Source organism: Hyperolius riggenbachi, chromosome 7 (assembly GCF_040937935.1).
Source record: "Hyperolius riggenbachi isolate aHypRig1 chromosome 7, aHypRig1.pri, whole genome shotgun sequence".
NCBI classification, from domain to species: domain Eukaryota; kingdom Metazoa; phylum Chordata; class Amphibia; order Anura; family Hyperoliidae; genus Hyperolius; species Hyperolius riggenbachi.
Genome location: NC_090652.1, coordinates 158,243,760 through 158,266,958, shown reverse-complemented (window position 1 = coordinate 158,266,958; position 23,199 = coordinate 158,243,760). Strand labels below are relative to the sequence as shown.

Below are 23,199 nucleotides of genomic sequence, written 5' to 3'. Positions count from 1 at the left end.
GTATGGTATATCAAGACATCCAGTTGGTTAATGTGGTTAATGTCTCCATTCATTTTATTAAAGATAAATGGTAAAACAAAATAACAGTGAAACATGACAATTGACAAGATTACACAACCAGTAGGAAATTATAAGGATTACATACTTGCACATAAATATTTTGGATTTTAACTAAGGCTCCTTTCACACTTGCGCCATTGCTTCACACAAAATTGGCACATAACAACGCGGAAGCAGTAATAGCCCGAGGGAGCTATCATATTACTTGCGGTGCCGACAGAGCAACACAAGAGATACTCTTGTGATACAGCATAACCCACTGGCAGTGAGGCTTACTTTCATGGTTATACACATAGTAACCAAGCAGCTCAGGGTGACCCAAAACCACTAGGAAAGTAAAGGGGACTAAAAGAGTCCGACCGAAAGGCTCTCCTACTAAAAAGCAATGCTCAGTGTAGTTTGGCATTGCCTTCTTAAAAACAGATGTCCACTTTGATGGTAATGTAAGCATCACTGTACACTCCTGCTACATTGTTAAGGTGTGATGCCACTTTTTTAACCATTGTATGCGATTGAAGAACAATCACAAAGGAAAACAAAAACTGTGAAAGGACTGTGAAACTGTAAAGAGGAACTTTGCCAAAAATAATAGTAGAGGGCAAAAAATAAATCAATACATTGCAAAGTGAGAAGTTAAAAAATAGAAGAGAGCTCAAGAAATTATGGATATTCCCCATGTAATTTATTCATGTTTTTGATGTACAATTAGCCTGAACGTCATCATCTTTACTACTGGCAGACAAGAAAAAAACTCTGCAGCATCATCATTATCTATAACCACACCCACTAACAATGCCATTGGCTAAAAGGTTATTTTTGTATAGATATACATATGCACAGAGAAAGCTACTTGTTGCTTGGCAGTTGGAAGCAGCTGTTATTTCCCACAATGCAACAAGGTTCACAGACAGGAGTCCTGACATCACTCTGTGTGAGGGAGTTCACCACAATATTTGCTATGCAGACCCCCCTGATGATCTATTCAAGAAAAGGTAAAGATTTCTCATGGGAAAGGGGATACCAGCTATGGATTGGGATGAAGTTCAATCCTTGATTAAAGTTCCTCTTGAACAGTTAATACTTTTTATAACCCAGAAATGACACTGAAGATTTACTGACACATATATTATGCATATAATACTATACTTAGAAGTACTATTTACTTGTATTTCTTTTTTTAACATACTTAAATCAAGGTGTATCAGTAAACTCACTGACTTTTGGCAGATATCAGTCATTCGTTGGTTTTATAAGAGATCCTTCATAGTAAATGTTTTATCAGATGAGCAGATTGATGTGATTCCATTCTGCATACATAAGTAGAGGGTCTATGGGTATCATTACAGTCATAGATTACAAGTGATGATGTGGTATGGACATTTGACACTCCTTAATGTAAGAATAATAATCACTGACTACATCTGATATCCAGTTATTTTCAGCATGTATTGGTCTGTACCATCTGCAAATCTCATGAGAAGCAAATAGGGAGATCACAAGTGAGTGTGCAGTATTTCACCCTGAAGGAGATGTGGGCATTTCCCTGTTCAGGTGTCCTGCTTGTAGAGACTCACATTACATGTCTCTATTCCATAGATCACACAAGCCATAGATCACACCTGAGGACCGAGGTGCACTTGTGAAATCCCTCCATATAATAATGCTATCTTGCTATTTTTAGAGATCACAAGTGAAACAGGCTTGTGTACAGTATTTTTCCCCAAGTGAAGAGCTTAATATTCCCTTTTAGATGACCAGTGTGGCAATTGATGTCACTGTGACAGGTCTTACATTTCTGTGTCAGGCTGCAGCCAAAACTGAGAGATCTCATATGTCAGTACCTGTATGTCAGGACAGAACAGAATACCCTTTTTCTAAGCTGATCAGGCATCCCCAGCTATATGTGACAACAATACATTTCTCTCTTTAGGACTTTAGAACGTTGGACATCAATATTGAATTGCATATACTGTAGATTTCAGTTCACAAGATTCTATAAAATACTGATTTGTGTGAAAAAGTAAAAAAAGTTTATTGCTGATAGTTGTTATAGTCAACTTGTCAAATCTGATCATGTGATGTTCTGAATTTATACATGTTACAGACAAGAGGCTCATCCCACTGCCTGTGCCAAGAAGGAGGTAGAGGTGATAGTATCAGGGGAACTTCTCTACAATCTGAAATTCCTCTTTAATAAGTGGATCCCAGCTATCTGCCCCTCCATGACAATCACTAAAAATTATTTATACCTCAATACCTATATGCCACAAAGTATTTAAAAGTAAAAACAAACTATAACAGATTTTTGTTGTAATCATGAATTTACCGAGTTAAAGAAATCCTGAACTGAAAATTAAAAGTCAAAATAAACATACACAAGTCATACTTACCTTCCATGTAGTCAGGACCGGTTTAAGCAACAATGGGGCCCCAGGGCAAAATAAACCTGGGGGGCCCCCCCAACAGATACCCGGAGCAAAAATCGACATTAAGGGACCTTTTTTTGCAGCTGGTATAGTCAGGGTTTGAAGCCCCAATCGGTCGGAGCTCCACATTCTGGCTACCCCAGCCTGCATGGGGGACAAGGGGTTAAAAAGTTTCAGGAGGTGGGACCCCACAATTTAAAAAAAAAAAATTCCCACACTCTAAACAAAATTTTTTTGGGGGAAAATAGGAAAAAAATGCCAGGGATCTTCATACAGCCATATTGCGGCTGTATAGCGATCCCTGGCCAAAGCGCTGCGGCTGCGTATGGACCCCCTGGAAACCCCGTCAGGAAATGTATTGCTCTTTCTTTTGATACATGTAAAATTACACTACCGTTAGGTACTAAAAGTGACATTTAACGCATTTAAAAGTATACTTTTTTCCTTCGAAACTTTAAAATTGATTTTCTCAAAAACTATAAGGTCTTTTTGAAAAATTGTTTTTTCCTCTTATTCCCAATGATCTCCTTAACATATCCTGCAAATTTAGGGTTTCTAGCATTTACCTTCTGGGCGGTCTGGACAAGCTCAGCTCGTCCAGTACCGCCGGAGCCTGCCGCTCAGGCCCTGCTGGGCCGATTTGGCTCAAATAAAAAGCAGCACACGCAGCCGGCACTTTGCCAGCCGCGTGTGCTGCCTGATCGCCGCTGCAGTGCGGCGATCCGCCACATGCAGCGGCGAAAGAGGGTCCCCCCAGCCGCCTGAGCCCAGCGTAGCCGGAACAAAAAGTTCCGGCCAGCCCTAAGGGCTGGATCGGAGGCGGCTGACGTCAGGACGTCGGCTGACGCCCATGACGTCACTCCGCTCGTCGCCATGGCGACGAGGTAAGCGAAGCACGGAAGGCCGCTCATTGCGGCCTTCCGTGTTACTTCTGGCCGCCGGAGGCGATCGGAAGAACGCCTCCGGAGTGCCCTCTAGTGAGCTTTCATGCAGCCAACTTTCAGTTGGCTGCATGAAATAGTTTTTTTTTTATTAAAAAAAAACCCTCCCGCAGCCTCCCTGGCGATCTTAATAGAACGCCAGGCAGGTTAAGGTGGATTCGCTATTAACCATTAAAGTCGGCAGGTTTTTAAATGTGTATTTTTTTCCTTTGAAACTTTAAAATCGATTTTCTCAAAAACTATAAGGCCGATTTGAAAATTTGTTTTTCCTCTTGTAGCCACTGGGGACCCCTACAAGCTCTGGGGCCCTGGGGCAGCTGCCTCCTTTGCCTTAATGGTAGCGCCGACCCTGCATGTAGTCTACTCCTCAATCTCTTTCTCCTGTCCCGCATCCTGTTTGTTCACTGTGATCAAGGGAATTCTCCGTCCTCCACTTTGAAAATGGCCATTACCCCATAACAGCTTTCTGGTCAGCACACTGTTAAACTGTAACATCACCCACTTGAGCCATAGGGAAACATGGACATTACCTGGCACATCAGTTGTCCTTTCAGCTATAACTGACAGCAACTGATATATAACTGACAGCAAATGATATATTTCACTTCTGACAAAATGTTGTCAGAACTGGAAGGGATAATTGTCAGAAGAAAATGGTGAGCTTCTGAGAGGAACTGATGGCATGGTAACAATGTTCATTGGAAGTTACCTCATGTGTTTATTTTAAATAATTTTACTCAGTTCAGGTTCCCTTCAAAACAAATACAAGAAAAAATCTATACTGTATACTTCATTTTCATGTTTATACTTCTTTCTATATACATATTTCTTCTTCTGTTTACGTTCATGTTACTTCCATATAATTATTTATTCTTCTTTTCCTTTCTTTTTATTCAGATCTCTTATCTTCTTTGTTTCTTCTTTTTTTTAACTTCATTGCAGTATGCTGCCCACTATCCATCCTCTGTGCATCTTGTCTCTATAATGATCAGAAGCCAAGTCCATTTTAAATTTAAATATTAATTCTATTTGTGTAAAGCAATGCGCTATCTAGCCCCCCCTATATTATAGGGGGCTTTCAGACTCCACCATAACACCCCTGCCACATCATACTCTTACTTTCCCCTCCTCCTGATCTTCAGAGTTTAGGATGCACTCATTCTCTGCAACATCAGGACAGGGGCGCTTTGTAAAGGGGAAGGCTAAGCCCCCCACATAATACCCCTCATGCAATAGCCGATATGGGCTGGTATTGCCGAGGACGCATAACACGTTTGTGGCTTCAGAATTTCTTGCGGTATGCTAGCCTGTATGGGGGACAAGGGGTTAATAAAGCTTAGGAGTTGGGGCAACACTTCTTTTTTTTCACAAAAAAACTGTAGTTAAAGTCAATCCTCTGTTCCTCGATTATTGTATGGTTTGCTGGTGCCACTGCAAGGGACAGACTCAAACTTCAGAGGGTTATCAACTCTGCGGAGAAGATAATAGGGTCACCCCTGCCACCACTGGACCTCTTGTTCACCTCCAGACTATGGTCCAGGGCAAATAAGATAGTGAACGACCCTTCACACCCTGGCTGGCACCACTTCAATCGGCTTCCCTCAGGCCGTCGCTTCCGCACCATCCCCACTAGAACCACCAGGCACAGGAATACCTTCTTCCCTCAAGCTGTACTGCACCTGAACTCTCGCTCCCTCTCATGCGAGGTCCCCTAGCCTTCCACTCTCGCCACTCCTGCCTCGTGGCATAGCTGGTTTTGTTTTTTTGTCTTTCTTTGTATCAATGTATCTGTATGACTAACAGCCGCTTGTAAACTGTTGTTCCCGGCCATGCCGTGTATGCCAGAAATAATTCCGGATGTGACACCTGTTACACTCGGCGAATAAAAGATATTCTGATTCTGATAAACATTTTCCTTAAAAATATATTTTTTATTGATTTTTTTAAATCCATGCATGTGTTTAATATTCCTAAACAGCAGCCTCCCCGATGATGTAGATGGTGAGCAGGACAGCCATTGCTGGCAACATAGAAAAGGCCAGAAATGTATTTATTTCTTTATTGTATTTATAAAGCGCCAACATATTACGCAGCTCTGGACATTAATTTAGGTTACAGACAATATTTAGGGGTGAAATCAGTAAATTACCAGTCATAGCAGTCCATGTGCATGCACAATACTTGGCTGTTCTTTCTTTAGTGAATGAATGACCACCAGTTTTTGTCTGCTGCATATTGTTTTAAGCCGCATCTACACGAGTAGATGCGGCCGCGATGCTCCTTATCAATCGAGCCGCTGATGCGGCTCGATTGATAAGATCCGACAGGACGGATCTTCTCACCGCCGATTCCCTGCTCGCTCCCCGCGAGGGGACAATGGCAGGGAATCGTGCGGGAGATAAGCGGCGCCGGCGGGGACGAGCGGGCACGAGCGGGGAATCGAATGCGGCGCACGCGCTGCGAGCGGGGACGCGGCGGGCACGCGGAAGAGGCGATCCGGCGGCTAATCGAGCCGCCGGATCGCTTCAATGTCCCATGGTGTAGATGGGGCTTAAGGGTTTAGTAAATAACCTTCCAAGGCCACTTTCACATGGGAGGCTAAAGGTGATGCTACTGATGTACATAGGCTATGTTGTTGCTAGTGTTTGGATTGGGAAATGGAGAGCCGTCTATCACATTGATTCACATGTCACATCTGATCGGGGCTTTGGCCAGAATCAAATGCTTGGTAATGCAATTTTTTGCTGTCTGGTGGGGAGTGCAGATGCAGGTGGATTTACAAATGCAGCCATTCTCTTGCACTAAATTGTAGCCGGAAGGCAGATGTGGGCTGAACTGCCTGACAAGCACATGGTTCAGCCTCCTGTGTGAAAGAGGTCTAAATAGTGTCACTTTAGCACATGAGGGGCTGCTTTCTTTATTCTGCTTTAGTTCTTAAGCTGGTATTACAGTATTACACTGGTTTTTAGAAACTTTAGGTTTTAGTTGTGCAATTACTAATAGCTAACTACACTGCTAGATTTCAAAGACAAAGCTCCATCTATACCTAGATTGATTTCTATTAAATGGGGTTCTGCAAAATCTGGGGACAAAGTACAGTACTGTTTATACAGATACATTCACAAAAATGGACCAGCTTTGGCAAGGTTACTTGGACCACCAAAGGTATATGTAGCGCCTGTATTTAGCTGACTTTTCAGAACGCCAGTATTGCATAGGATCTCCAGTAGCGGGAGAGGAAGGGAAACCCTGTCATATCTGATATTGTAATCACCTGCAGAATGATGCCGTGATCTAGCTGAACTTTCTTCTCACAGGTTCACTATAAACATAACAAGGCTATTCTATGTCTCAGCTGCCTATCAGCTAAATTTCAGACATATCATCACTTTTTATCAGTAATTAGTTGTAAATAATTAAAGTCTTTCCATGTGTATTCAGATGAGAACAGAAATGAGGGGAAGATATAATTAGCAGCAGGAAGATGCAAATGTATTTGCTCTGAGGGAGATTACATTAGATTGTGAAGCGCATGTTGCGTAGTTTGTCTAGCAGAGCATTGGTAATGAAATATTGTCAGGTCACTGAGTAATTCATGACAGCGAGCATTATATAACGGCCCTGAATGTCTGATGTAGTTCCAGTTTTGTCATTGCAATCCACAGCACAGTACAGAGCTATATGAATTATCCAAATGGAGTCTCCTGATGGATGACGGAAGCTTTATATTGTTTTTGGTTCTATTGAAGCTACCCATCCACCTGCAGGTTTATCTGTCAGACTTCACAGTGTCATACAGACTGATTTGCTGTTTATTTGGCCATGTACAGTAATGGCAAAAACAGACCAGCCCAGACGTTTGATTTGCTAATTACGGTATACAGAAATTCTTCTCAAGGAGAAGCATGATGAATGGAATGAGGTGATTGATTTGGTAATCTCTGATTGACTGGCTGTAATCATGTCTCTTTTATGCTTCCTGTGCAGAAAAAAGCAGGAGTGAGATATGATCACATGATCATGACCAGCCAATCAGAGACTTCAATCATCACCTAAACAAACTACCCTAATCACGTATTTTTATGACTTGTCCATGAGTAAAATTTCTGTACAATAAATTGATAATCTTTACACAGGTGCTAATCACTCATTTATACAGGAGATAATAATGTTTGAGATAAGGATGGTCAATGAAATGCAAGCATTTTTAGTTGATGCAGAAGTTTGAATACAACTTGGCATTAACATTTGCATCAATTCAGAATTATTTGCATCTCATTGTCCATGCCTAGTCTGAGAGGTACAGGCAGTTAACAATGTACCATATATTTTGCTTATTATTTTTAATGTATTGTTTTCAGCACAAAATATATATTGGTGTGAAAATGTACTTGCCCCTTCTTGATTTCCTTTCATTTTATTTGCACATAATACTTAAGAAAAAAAATGAAGTATAATACACATGACAACCTGATAGCCACTTATAGCCACTATTTCCTGCTTATAGCTACTATGTACCATTTATAGATGCTAATCATGGCTTCTAACATTGAAGCCTAGGGTGCCAGTAGTATCTGGGGTTAGTAGACAAAGGTCTTTAGTATTTGGAGCGTGTGTAGTAGTCCTTAGGGACAGGCAGTTTATGGAGAGGTGGGAGACGGCCCACCTGAACTACTGCAGGACCCTACAGGAGATTGTGAGGGAGCGGACTGTAGTGGAGCACAACAAGGTTTCGGGAGAGTTACAAGAGACCAGAGAGTTATTGCAGGACACAACAACAGAAGAAAACTTTGACGCAATTATCACCAAAATAGAAAAAAAGATTTTACCCATACAGAATGAATTGAAGGCGAGGAAATTGAAGAAATACCACCGGGACCAGGACGATTTCAAGAAAGGGAAGATATTCTATTGGGGCCAGGGAGGCACTCCAAACAAAGGGGCTCCCCCTAAAAGGGGCAAAGGGTATTGGACAACAGACTCTGGGTCAGATACGGAAGACCAACGTCCCAAACCCAAGCAGTACAGAAAGAAAAAACAAAAGGTTATTACAGACCGCAAACCCAAGCAATCAACCCCTAAACCATGTGCCTCGACCCCTTTAGGAAACGAGTCCGCCGAGGAGGCAGAGGGCGGAACAAGCCTGGAAAGGACGGTGACCTGGGACTCCCCGATAGCGGTCAGCAACATCCAGGGGAGCAACAGCACGAAGAAGAGGAGGACCAGGGAATAGGGGGAGGGGGATGATGTGGGAGAACTGCAGGTGGTCAACTTAACCGGGGAAGAAATCCCGGAAGCATGCCTGACCCTCCTCAAAAAGGGTTTGGGTTTCTCACCCACCAGGGATTTTGACTTTGTGGACTTCTTCATAGATCTCTACAAAACAACCAGGAAAATGATGCTAAATCAGATATACAGCAATGGGGACAAGGGGCTCCAAGGACAGAGTGATGGAGGCCCCTCGATGATGGCTATCCCAGACTCCACATTAGGGTTCAGTCCCATGGTGGACTGGGACCAGGCGGAGATGGAGGCACTCCGGATGCTGGAGGAGCTATGGGAGGAGGGTGGGGATTGCTCTTTGGATGGGGGTGACTCCCCCGGCCTCCACCTGAGCCTGGGTAATCCAGGGGCCTTCCGAGCGTGTAGGTCCACGCGGGCGGTGCAGATCCCCCCTGGTTCGCCGATAGATCAATTCTTCCACCAGGTCGCAGACGAGATGAAGGCCCTCTGTTACGATAAGGTACCAGATAATCTGAGTGGCACGGAGAGATGGGCCATAAGATGGCTCCAACAACGTCGAGACCTGGTGGTGAAACAGGCGGACAAGGGGGGAAATGTTGTAATAATGTCTGGAGGGGCCTACACGAGGGAGGCCTACAGGCAGTTGGAGAATGGCGACCAATACGAGCGCCTAGACCGCAACCCAACCATGAAATATCAGGCGACTCTCCGCACGTTGCTACGGCGGGGAGTCGAGTTGGGGTACATGCCACAGAGGTTGGCTACGGACCTATTAACCATGTCCCCCCGGTACCCAGTGTGGTACCACCTTCCTAAATTGCACAAGTCAATGTCGAACCCCCCGGGCAGACCTATAGTGTCGGGGTGTGGGTCCCTAACGGAGCGACTTTCTCGCTTCTTGGACCATTTGCTGCGCCCCCTCCTCGGGGGGGTCCCCAGTTACCTGGCGGACACGCTAGATGCAATCAACATTGTTGAGAGTGCGGAATGGCGACCGGGGTACAGGCTCGCTACAATCGACGTGGAGAGCCTGTACAGCCGTATACCCCACGAGGAGGGTATAAAGGCAGTACGTCGGTACCTTGATAGGACCAACAAAGACACAGGATACAAGGACTACCTGCGCGACTGTCTCAGGTACGTTCTGACACATAATGCGTTTCTGTTCGATGGAAGGTGGTACCACCAGACTTCCGGGACGGCCATGGGGACCTCTGTGGCATGTACCTACGCCGGGCTCTTTTTGGGAGCCTGGGAAGAGGATTACGTAATGGGTTCTTCAAACCCGTTTCGTGGGAGGATCAAGGTGTGGTCGCGTTATGTGGACGATGTGCTGGTCGTGTGGCAGGGAACAGTCGGGGAATTTGGAGAGTTCATGGAACATCTCAATGTCAATAAGATCAACATGCGGTTTACGTCTGAAATCAATGACGGTGGGGTATGTTTCCTGGACCTTTTGGTTAAACCAGATGGGGCTAAGTTGATATGCGAGGGCTACAGAAAACCCACAGCTGTGAACTCATTGCTACACAGGAGTAGCTACCACCCTGAGCATGTTAAATCATCCCTGCCATACGGCCAGTACCTGCGCCTCAGACGCAACAACACCAATTTAGAGGCGTTCGAGATACAGGCGGGTGAGCTCACCGCACGCCTGCAGGCAAGGAACTATCAGGAGGCCCAATTGGAGAAAGCCAGAGAGAGGGCTGGGGGAAAGGAGAGGTCCACCCTTCTAGTCAGACAACCAAAATCTGACAGGGGAGGCTCTGTTACCTGTACGTTTGACTACACCCCAATGGCCAGGAAACTCTCACAGGTAATAAAGAAGAATTGGTCACTCATAACCAGAGACCCTGTCCTACAAAAAACATTTCCTGATCCCCCACGTGTGGTATACAGGAGGGCCCCTACTTTAGGGGATATCCTGACACGAAGCGAATATCGCTCCATTGCACCAACAAATTGGTTGACCGGAGAACGCCCCAAAGGCAACCATAGGTGCGGCAGATGTAAATACTGCCCGCAGATGTTGGAGGGCACAAATCTTAGACTGGGGGGCATACAGTGGGAGGTGAGAGCTTTCATCACATGTCAGACACAGTTTGTTTCATATGTCATTTTCTGTCCCTGCCACTTCTTTTATATAGGCAAAACAACCAGGCCATTGAAAGAGAGGGTGGGGGAGCATCTTAAATCCATCAAGACAGGGAAGGGATGCCCACGCCTGATTGAACACATCAGGGAGTTTCACGGAGGTAAAGCCAGGTGTTTAAAATTTGCGGGACTCCTGCATGTTGCTAACTCGAGAAGAGGAGGCAACAGGGACCAGGAATTGACCCGACGTGAATCACGTTTGATTCTACGCACAGAGGCAATGGGGCCTGTAGGCCTCAATGACAGACTGGAGTTATCTTGTTTCCTTGATCCGTAGCTCTGGGACGCCCCTTCCCTCACTGAATCAGTGTAGGATGAGGGGCGAAATCTTTTTTCCCCCCATCCTTGGCCCTTCCTGAGTTCCACACAACCTGTTCCCCGGCCTGATCCCTACACTTACACCTCTACCAATGCACCTTCCCGGATGTCATAATTCCAGGCACAGGAGGTTTTTGCCTGGCCGCTACCTCCCCTTTTTTGTTCCTTTCTTCTCTTTCTCCTCTTTATGTTTTTCCCTCCAGGGGCAGCCAGGCCTGATGGACATGTGCTATGATCCAAGGGCATCCACCCCCCAGCAGGTCCCAAGTCCAGAAAGTACAGTGCCCTGGAACGGGGTACCTGTGGGGGCGAACCGGGGTCAGGCAGGTGCTGTTGACCTGCGGGTGGTAGAGAGGACCAGGTTGGTCCCAGGGAAAAGGGGGGGAGGTCATACCCCCGTCTGTTGCCCTGGGGGGGTGGGGGGGTGCTCCATGGGGAGCGATGCGTACCCTTACGGTGCTTCCCTCCCCCCCCCCCCCCCCTAGGACAGATCCACCGCGCAGTTGCACTGCCGTGCGACCCGCTGTGCCTATGTGGCACAAGAGAGTTCTGCCCCTAGAGGTGCATCGAAAGCCCTCCTTTTGTCCCCTCCTCCCCTCCTCCAGGCCTTTGTGACTCCATCCCCGGGTTAATACCAGAGGACCCCTTAATGAAATTGAGCACATAAGTGTGCACGCCCTAGAATGCAGACAGTGGGAGGCATTCTCTCCCCCCCCCCCACTGTTTTCCCTCCCTTCCCCCCCCTCCTTCCACCCCCAAACGTAGAACTCCAGAATATGGAAAGATACTAACTGGATTAGCCCAGCTAATTGGGGATAGGAATGGTAGGGATATAACCCCCCGGGGGGGTGGGGATATTGTAGATGGTCATGTAGGGTTTATGCCCAGGGACTTGCTTCTGTCTCTCCCACTCTCTCCCAACCTCACAGTGATTTTAAGAAGGGTTAGAGGGTGGTTTTAGATTAATGTCTAATAAAGTTTTTTAAATTTAAAAAGCAGGTGGGATTTGAGGCACAGCGCAGATAGTTACCTTGATTCAATGCGATGTGGTATGCTCAACAAAGGCACAACGAACGCACCAAGTTTAAAGTTTTATTGTACATGAATTGAAACATGCATAAGTCACGATAAGATTAATGAGCACGATCACAGGAAGTTTGTTACAAGTATGCACGTTACCCCCATTCGCCAAGTTACGGCGATCTGTCACAATAGCACACGCGTGCCTTAATGGCATGGCAACCACGGATCTAGGAGACGTCACAGGCCAGACTCCTCCCACCCACTCTTCTACACAATCACGTTCCAGCACTTAGGGGCCAATGGCGTGCGTGGTGGGTGGGGCTTCCGAGTAACATCACGGAAGCCCGTACACGCCGCCATTTGCCCAAGGACAACTGCACGTGAGCAAGCGCCGCAGCGGCGCGAAACGGCTGTCGCGCAGTCCTATCTTCCCCTGGTCACCCTCCCGCACCCGTCTATGGCACAGGTCAGATGTACCCACATATGTGTTTAAGAACATGAAGTTGTTGGTGTATATGTGCCTATCCATCTGCTGATTTTCAATACTGGAAGAATAAATGTGTTTCAGGAAGCGGTGCACGGACTGCTCTTTGTGTACTGTTCATAACGTGTTGATCCTATAGCCTGTTTGCACGCTTCCACATGCAAGGATCCAGGTTGCAGCAAGGAGCTTAAAGGGACGGGATTATCAACTACCATAGGTGCAGCAGACCCTATCTTCCCCCCCCCCCCCCCACTGAGTGCCGGGCAACCAGCATCTTTTGTGTACTGTAGTCCTTAGGGTTAAGGTTAGGAACCAGGGGGGGGGTTAAGGTTATGCTGGGTACACACTATGAGATTTTATGGTCGATTTACTGTCAGATCGATTATTTCCAACATATTCGATTTGCTTTTCGATCGATTTCCGAGTATTTTCCGATCGATTTCCTATTACAGTTAACAGAAATCGATCGGAAAATGCTCGGAAATCGATCGAAAAGCAAATCGAACATGTTGGAAATAATCGATCTGACAGTAAATCGACCATAAAATCTCATAGTGTGTACCCAGCATAATAAGACATGGGGGGGTTAAGGTCAGGCACCATCTAGGGGGCTTAAGGTTAGGCACCACCAGATGGGTCTAAGGGTTAGGCATTGGTAGAGGAAGGGTTCCGTGTGAGAGTAGGGTTAGGTTTTGTCATAGTTACTATCGTAATTAAGTAGTAGAATTTCAGTAATATCAACTATCTCCAGCACCCTTTTTATCCGAGCACCTTTTTATATATGTACGCGATTGAGCAGGCCTCTCCAAAACCTTAATTTTGTGTTTTTCTTTCAGCGTCTGAAAGGCAGGCTTACTTTTGTGCTCTGGGCTATTCTCTGTTTAATTCTGATATCTGTATACACATAGAGCTCTTTAACACTGAAATCTTCTGCCACATTTTCTTAATTAAGTTGGCTGCTTAAATGGCTGCTAATGCTGTTATTTGGGGTAACATGGATGCTTAATTCAAATATCTGAATACAGTAGTATGGCCTAAAGATAAAAGTCAAGCTTTGGCCACCACTGGACTAAATAAAAGTGGGGTGTACGTAATTATTTAGCCCCCTGAGTCAATTCTTTGTAGAACCACTTTTTGCTGCAATTACAGCTGCCAGTCTTTTAGGGCAAGGCTTTTCAACTTGTGGTACGCGTACCACCGGTGGTACTTTGCTGTTGGCCAGGTGGTACACACCAGGTTTGCCTGCCACTTTATTGCCCGCATGCCACTTGTCCTGGTCCTGTCCTGCCTCCACAAAGTTTGGCTCCTCCTCCCTCGCTCCTTGCTGTGCTGCTCTGCGGCATACTTCAGACTTAAGATCAGTGGGGAAGAGACAGCCAGGCAAATAGTACACAGTAATGGCGCAGATACAGAAAGGGACATCACTGCTCACTTCCTGTATTTGAAGTATACGCGACGTCACTGTGCACCGCTTGCCTGACTGTCACTTCTCTGTGGCTGGCTTACCGATGATCTGAGAGGTGTGAACTATTCCACAAGGCAGCACAGCAAGGTGTGAGCAAGGGGGGAGCCGAACTTTGTGGTGAGTCACTGCCTAGCTCTCAGCTCTCTGATGGTGGGACTAGGCTACCTATATAATTATGCGGGGGGGGGGGGGGGGGGAGCGAGCACTGTAATAACAGTGCAGGAGATTTGGGCGCAGCCGGCGCCATCATAGGCCGAAATAGGAATTACGGCTATAGCGGCGCACAGTCAGTAACTTCTGCGCCATCAGAAGACAGTGCTGAAGTTGCTTTTAAAACATTGCAATTCGGCTTTCAGCAATTGCCGTATACCAGCTGTATCCTGCGCCCAAGTCTCCCAGTGGGCAGCTCATATGTATGTGGGGGAGGGGAAAGAGAGGAACTTGCAAGGCTACCTATATTGGCAATCTACCTACAGATTGCCAATACTGACAATATAAAGGCTTGCAATCTAATTGTAGTCGTTTTCCCCACCAATGCCTCCTACTTTTCCCCTCCCATATGCCCTCTTCTTTTCTTAAAGTGTACCTGTAAAAAAAAAAAGTGCCCCGAGTGGTACTTACCTCAAGGAAGGGGAGGCCTTTGTATCCTAAAGAGGTTTCCCCCTTCCTCCACAGTAGATGAGATCCAGTGCTGGGAGCCCCAAAGTTCTCCTTGTCGGTGTGTGCGCATGCGCAGTAGTATTTGTTTTCCTTGACTGCAGTGCTTGAGTTTAGGTCTTCTTTAAAGAGGTTCTGTGGGATTCTAAGAATCAATCAAACAAGCTGACACTTATCTGGGTCTTCTATCAGCCCCCTGCAGCTGTAATGTCACGCGCCGTCCTCCTGCGATGCTCCGTTTCCCGCCGCCGGTCTCGGCTTAATATTCGTCTAAACAGACGAATAATGTTAGCTCCTGCTCGTGTCATCGGGAGCTTACTGCACAGCCGCAGTGTAATATCTCGTGTGATTACACTGGGACCGGCAGCGGGGAACGGAGCATCGGAAGAGGACGGTATGGGACATTACCGCTGCAGGGGGCCGATAGAAGCCCCAGGTAAGTGTCAGCTTGTTTGATTCTTAGGCTGCAAAAGAAGTCCTTTTAAGTGAGAAGAATACGGTGGCTGCTATATTAATTTCCTTTTAAACTATATGAGTTGACTGGCAGCCCTGCTGATCTGTGTCTCTGCAGAAGTGTCTGAATCACACCACAAACAAGCATGCAGCTAACCTTGTCAGATCTGACAATAATGTCAGAAACACCTGATCTGCATGTGCTTGTTCAGGAGCTGTGGCTAAAAGTATTAGAGGCAGAGGATCAGCATGATAGCCAGGTAACTGGCATTGCTTAAAAGGAAATAAATATGGCAGCCATAGTTAAATAAATAAATATGGCAGCCTCTCACTTAATTTCTCCTTCAACTACTCATTTATTTCACTGTAGTGACAGTTAAAAAAGGGCAGTTGAAATTTGGCAGTTGAAAATTGCAGTTAGAAAATTACAGCCAGAAAATGACAGTTGGAAAATGACAGTTGGAAAATGGCAGTTGAAAAATGACAGTTGGAAAATGGCAGTTGAAAAATGACAGTTGGAAAATGAGTTGGAAAATGGCAGTTAACATTTGACAGTTGGAAAATGACAGTTAGAAAATGGCAGTTGGATAATGACAGTTGGAAAATGAGACAGTTGGAAAATGACAGTTAAAATTTGACAGTTGGAAAATGGCAGTTGAAAAATGACAGTTGGAAAATGGCAGTTAAAAGTTGAACTGTCATTTTCCAACTGTCATTTTCCAACTGTCATTTTCCAACTGCCATTTTCAACTGTCATTTTCCAACTGCCATTTTCTAACTGTCATTTTTCAACTGTCAAATTTAACTGCCATTTTCCAACTGCCACATTTTTCAACTGTTGTTTTTTAACTGCCATTTTCCAACTGTCATTTTCCAACTAGCATTTTCTAACTGCCATTTTCCAACTGTCACATTTTAACTGCCATTTTCCAACTGTCATTTTTCCTCTGCCATTTTCCAACTGCCATTTTCTAACTGTCATTTTTCAACTGTCAAATTTTAACTGCCATTTTCCAACTGTCATTTTCTAACTGTCATTTTTCAACGGTCAATTTTTTAACTGCCATTTCCAACTTTCATTTTTCAACTGCCATTTTCCAACTGTCATTTTCAACTGCTTTTTTCCAACTCTTATTTTCCAACTGTCAAATTTTAACTGCCATTTTCCAACTGCCATTTTCCAACTGTCAAACTTTAACTGCCATTTTCCACCTGTCATTTTCCAACTGCCTTTTTCTAACTGTCATTTTACAACTGCCAAATTTTAACTGTTGTTTTTCAACTGTCATTTTTAAACTGCCATTTCTCAACTGTCATTTTCCAACAGCCAAATTTAAACTGTTTTTCGACTGCCATTATTTTCCAACTGTCATTTTTTTCACTTCCATTTTTCGACTATCATTTTCCAATTGTTTCCTTCTTCCTTTCCTATTTTATTTATTTCGCAAACACAAGCCTTGAGATCCTCAATGTTGAATGTTGATTTGCCACCTCATTTTGTGTTTTGGGGGCTAGATTTGCATCACGATTTGCACAATTTAAAACTGGCTATCTTTAACAGTGACAGGTGTCAGATATGGTGGCTGGAAAGTGCAATGGTTAAGGGCTCTGCCTCTGATGTAGGAGACCTGGGTTCAAATCTTGGCTCTCGCTATTCAGTAAGCCAGCACCTATTCCGTAAGGAGTTCTTTGGGCAAGACTCCCTAACACTGCTACTGCCTACTGAGTGCGCTCTAGTGGCTTCCTCGCAAGCACTTTGAGTCGGACAGGAGAAAAGCGCTATACAAAAAAAGGAATTATATTGATAACTGTAGAAAGGGAGTGGAGGAAAAAGCCTATGTTGTCTTTTTATCTTCTTATCTTGCTCCCAGTCTAATGACCCATTTATTGTCTTCAACTTTCATAGTGGTTCTCTTTCCAGGTTAGCACTTTTAGCCACCTTTGAAACTTGTCCACACATTCTCTACCTTAGTGCTTGGTACTGGTGTTGCTCCACGATGGTGACCTCTCTTTTTTCTTGGGCTACTTTAAATGTATTTATTTATTGTGCATTATGGTGATTTATTGTTGCGGAGTTGTTTTTCAGATTAGCTTGCACTGTTTTTTTCATGATAAAGAGGTACTTTGTTGCTTTGGAATTTGGGATTATCTTAATTACAGAATGAATTACAGTATCCTAAAGATGTTTCCCCCTTCCTCCACAGTAGATGGGATCCAGTGCTGGGAGCCCCGAAGTTCTCCTCATCGGTGTGCACAGTCCGTGCAAGCTCCAGCAGAAACGGCAAAGCCCAATTGCATCCAATCTACTGTGCAGGCACACTGGTGGTACTTGAAAGTTTTCAGGCAATAAAAGTGGTACAATTAGTGGAAAGGTTGAAAAGCCCTGTTTTAGGGTATGTCTCTACCAGCTTTGCACATCTAGAGACTGAAATCCTTGCCCATTCTTCTTTTGCAAAACAGCTTCAGCTCAGTCAGATTAGATGGACAGCGTTTGTGAACAGCAGTTTTCAGATCTTCCCACAGATTCTCGATTGGATTTAGATCTGGACTTTGACTGGGCCATTCTAACACATGGATATGTTTTGTTTTAAACCATTCCATTGTTGCCCTGGCTTTATGTTTAGGGTCGTTGTCCTGCTGGAAGGTGAACCTCCGCCCCAGTCTCAAGTCTTTTGCAGACTCCAAGAGGTTTTCTTCCAAGATTGCCCTGTATTTGGCTCCATCCATCTTCCCATCAACTCTGACCAGCTTCCCTGTCCCTGCTGAAGAGAGGCACCCCCAGAGCATGATGCTGCCACCACCATATTTGACAGTGGGGATGGTGGGTTCAGAGTGATGTGCAGTGTTAGTTTTCCGCCACACATAGCGTTTTGCATTTTAGCCAAAAAGTTCCATTTTGGTCTCATCTTACCAGAGCACCTTCTTCCACGTTTGCTGTGTCCCCCACATGGCTTGCTGCAAACGCAACTTCTTATATTTTTATGTTAACAATGGCTTTCTTCTTGCCACTCTTCCATAAAGGCCAACTTTGTGCAGTGCACGACTGATAGTTGTCCTATGGACAGATTCCCCAGCCCCCCCCCCCCCCCCCGCCCCGAGCTGTAGATCTCTGCAGCTCGTCCAGAATCACCATGGGCCTCTTGACGGCCTGTGAGTTTAGGTGGACGGCCTTGTCTTGGTAGGTTTACAGTTGTGCCATACTCCTTCCATTTCCGGATGATCGTTTGAACAGTGCTCCGTAGGATGTTCAAGGCTTTGGAAATCTGGGCCTCTTGACTGCATTTCTGATCAGCGCTCTCCTTGTTCGACCTGTGAGTTTAGGTGGTTGGCCTTGTCTTGGTAGGTTTACAGTTGTGCCATACTCCTTCCATTTCCGAATGATCGTTTGAACAGTGCTCCGTAGGATGTTCAAGGCTTTGGAAATCTTTTTGTAGCCTAAGCCTGCTTTAAATTTCTCAATAACTTTATCCCTGAACTGTCTGGTGTGTTCTTTGGATTTCATGGTGTTTTTGCTCCCAATATTCTCTTAGACAATCTCTGAGGCTGTCACAGAGGAGCTGTATATGTACTGATATTAGATTACACACAGGTGCACTCTAGTCATTAGCACTTATCAGGCAATGTCTATGGGCAACTGACTGCACTCAGACCAAAGGGGTCTGAATAATTACGCACACCCCACTTTGCAGTTATTTATTTGTAAAAAATGTTTGGAATCATGTATGATTTTCGTTCCACTTCTCACGTGTAAACACCACTTTGTATTGGTCTTTCACGTGGCAATATTATGACAAAATGTGGAAAACTTCAAAGGGGCCGAATACTTTTGCAAACCACTGTAATTATGGTAAAAATAAAGCACGTTTTATTACATTCTTTTCACTGGAGTTCCTCTTTAAGTTTGAACACCTCATCAGGGCCTATTCTTGGGCAGTGCGGGCAGGGCGACTGCACTGGGCGCAGACCGGAAAGTAGAAGAAGGGGGGCGCAGGCAGAAGGACATAACCGCTAGGGAGCTGGTGACGCAAGGCAGCCAAATGGAAGAAAGAACATTACCAGCATGATCACCTTCCTTGACTCCTCCTGGGCTGCCTGCATCAGACGTCAATTCATCATCACGTCACCACCACATGATGACCCCTGACGTCATGTAGCAGTACTGCAGGCTGTCAGTGCGCAGCTTCCATGGAGGAGTCGGCTTTCCGGGCTCTATTCGCCTGTGTGTTTACCTGGTCCCTGTTTCCTCCTGGATGAGCGGCTGGTCACTAGTAAGTAGGCAGATCTACCTGTGACCTATGGCTGTGTGACTGTCACTAAAGAATAATACTGGGAATACACCCTGCGTTTTTTCTGCTGATAGATGGTTCGATTGTCCGATCTTTCCTTCAATCCTTTTACCGCTCAATTTCTGATAGAAGTGAATGGAACTAGAGTTGGGCGAACTGTTAGCGCAACTGCAGCCGAACTGTTCGGCTGCCCAACCTGTCATGTGGCTGTGGCTCTTACTACTTCCGGGTCGCAATGACCCGGAGTAGTACGTCTGCGCTGGCCCGGCGGAGCGCGTCCTAGATCGCGCTGCCGTTGCCGGGCACTCTCTGCGCATGTGTGTGACGTCACTCATGACGTCACACACATGCGCAGAGAGTGCCCGGCAACGGGAGCGCGATCTAGGACACGCTCCGCCGGGCCAGCGCAGACGTACTACTCCGGGTCATTGCGACCCGGAAGTAGTAAGAGCCACAGCCACATGACAGGTTGGGCAGCCGAACAGTTCGGCTGCAGTTGCGCTAACAGTTCGCCCAACTCTAAATGGAACTCGATAAGAAAAGATAAGAGAATTGAGCAGGAAATCTAGTGGAAAAACGAATTGAAAATCGATCGAACGGTAAATCGACCGAAAAAACACATTGTGTATTCCCATCCCAGTATAAGGGTTTGCGAGACCACAGGGGTGGGGGAAAGAGGGTGCAATTTTTACACCCTCGCCCTGGGTGCAATTTAGCCTAGAAACTGCCCTGCACCTCATCGTCAACTTAAATCGGGGTCAGAGCTTCAGAATGGTAAATGATCAGCTGAACAAGCAAACAAGTAGAAAACAGATGTCAGTGCACCTAATTTCCTTCATTATGTATTAGTTATGGATTGAGGAAAATACTAATACTAATCCAGCAGTTCTAGCATTATTCAGAAGGGCTGTGTGACAGCATCCTCTGAGCTGATCAGTCTCAATCAGAGCTGTTTAAATAGAGTGGCAGAACTGACTGCAATTGGACAACACAGCTATAAATCCTAGCAGCGGTGTCTGTATCTAATTATGATTGGCTCATTAAGTTTATTGGTTACATAGACAAATGTAAGTTTATGTGATTTATGTAGTAGAATTGCTTCTTATATGATCACTCGGCCCCATTTCTGGTTGGAATGTATTGCTTGAGCAAACTGTCACCTTCACAAAGCATAAATATTCTGACGTGTGAATAGTTTTCCTATTTTCCCAATGAACCCTTTTCACCATTTATTGGTTGATTTGTACTATCATAAAATCCTTCTTTGTGTTTGAACCAAATGCATTAGCTTCTCTTTATAAGATACAATTTCCCTGCTGTTAGCTTGTGTACCAGTCTATTATCTTTTTCAGCTTCTCTGCTGCTCTTGTTATTCTTTTCCCCTTGAACTTCTCAGGCGCCACTCTGAATACAAATGGGAATCTACTGCTGCAAAAACATTGCAATTGCCTGGGGACCATTATCTGTTGCCTGTCTAGAATGATCTCTGTGACGCTCATGCAATGTGCAGCGTACATCAGTTACACAGCATACATACAAGAAATATGTAGAGCTCTGCGTACAGGGTTTATCACAAGCCTATAGCCTCCTCTGGAAACCCTTTCCAAAATCTGTTTCACACTCACTTACCCTTCAAATCTTAAAATGCAAGTGAAAATGTTTAATGTGGCAAATATTTAAAGAGAGTGTGAAGCGTTTTAAAATACCTGTTTTATGGAGCAGGCCGCTTCAACATTACAATACAAACTCGCCATATCCCCTCGGCAGAATAAGGTCTTTATCCCCAAGAAATCCTGAGACAAAATTCCACTACTTTCCAGGTTGAGGATGTTGCTGCCCAGGGGAGGCAGAGCTTTGCGCTGCAGCTCTGCCTCCAGTCCAATCAATCTCTGCCGATCTCCGCCTCTCCCCGCCCCTCTCAGTGAAAGAAGACTGAGAGGGGCAGGGAGAGGCGGAAACTGAATGAAGTAGAGGCAGAGCTACTGCACAAAGCTCTGCCTCTACCCGAAAGGAGCCCCATATTTTGCCCCAGGGATTTCAAAGTGAATAAGACCTTATTCTGCCGTGGGAATGCAGTGAATCAGTTTGGAGTAAAATTCTGAAGCGGCTTGCTCCATAAAAACAGGTATTTTAAAATGCTTCAGACTCTAAAGAGAACCAAAGGTGAAGTTTAGGTTAAAAATCAAATATCTTACCTAACTAAGGAGAGGGAAGCCTTTGGATCCTCCCAAGGATTCCTACGCTGTCCTCTGGACCTTCACCACTGCCTAGGACCCTGGGATATCGGGGCCGCACTTGGTTCCTTTTAAAGCTAGAAGGGGTGGTTATGATTAGGTAACTGGAGAGGGGTATTTCATTATGGTGATAAATAACTAGCTGCTAAATGATGGAAGAGCAGTGATGGTCGTAATCAGCAAAGCCCCCATACATGTTATTGTCACCCAAATTGCTACATATGTTAAGAATATTGGGTGCAATTCAAAAAAAAGAATTTTTCAAAAATACCTTGTAGTTTTTTAGGAAATCGATTTTGAATATGCAAAAAAAAATTTTTTTTAAACTGTCGCAAAATTACAAATAATTACAATTACATACAATTTTAATTAAGATTTTTCCTGAAATTTCCTGTTACGATTACAATGCGTAATTGCAAATTACGATGCGTAATTACGCATAGGCATATCGCTGGCACCCAAATAAAACATATGTTTTTGTCTGTGTTAAACTGGCATGAAGTACCCCACCCTCGCTGTAAAACATTTTTGTGGACAGGACCACCCTAGCCCATTGTAGTTCAGGTTATGTCATTTCTTTGCTCAGTTGTCCATCTCCACTTTGCAAGTCTCTTCACTGGCTTCCTTTCCCCCTCAGAATTTTAGACTGCTCTTCCTGGCATACAAATCCATCCACCACACCTCCCCTTCATCTCAGATTTTTTTTCAAAAACATTCCCCAACCTGCTGTTTCACTATTTTGTGTACCATTGTTTAATGTTGTAATGTCCCCGTGTTATATTGTTCAATGTTGTATTGTCTCCCGTATCTATTGTAAAGCATTGCATAATATGTTAGCACTTTATAAGTAAAGTTTAATAATGATCAAGCATTTGAATATGCTGTTCTGATTCCCATGGCCATAAACTGAGAGGAGACAGATTGGGAAGATTAAAAGCCTTTGCAACTGATAGCTTTCACAAGACAAAAAAGATAAATATGTATACATTACAAATGTTATTGCTTCTGTAATCAAATTCCCTTTAGACCAGTTCTCATCAGGTATTACCTGGTCCATTTAATTAAAGGGTACCTGGGATGAAAGACATGTCAGGTTTTTATACTTACCTGGGTCTTTATCCAGCCTTCTTAAGGCCGCTGCTGTCCCCCGCAGTTGGCTGGTGCCAGCTTTTGTCAGCCTTTAACGTATAAAAGCAATACGCATTGTCCGGAAGAGATGTTGGGATCGACCGTGGCATTTAAATGAAAGCTGCTAAAAGCTACAACTGGCTGTTAAAAAACACTTCCATTCCTTTGAATGGAGCGGTGGTGGATCCCCTTTAAATGATAGTTACTTTCAACATTTGCAGGAAACGCTGTGTTTAGAGCTCATGTGAGCCAGCCCTAAGGCTGCATAAGACTGAAAAGCTGATGGTATTTTTAACAATGATATATATACACTAGTAGACCCAGCC

General features: G+C 44.8%; 1 protein-coding gene across 1 annotated transcript in view; it reads left to right on the top strand.

Annotated features, from left to right (window-relative positions):
- The window catches only part of IQCK (IQ motif containing K), a 175,298-nt gene that overhangs the window by 110,913 nt on the left and 41,186 nt on the right, over nucleotides 1-23,199 (top strand). The window lies entirely within an intron of this gene.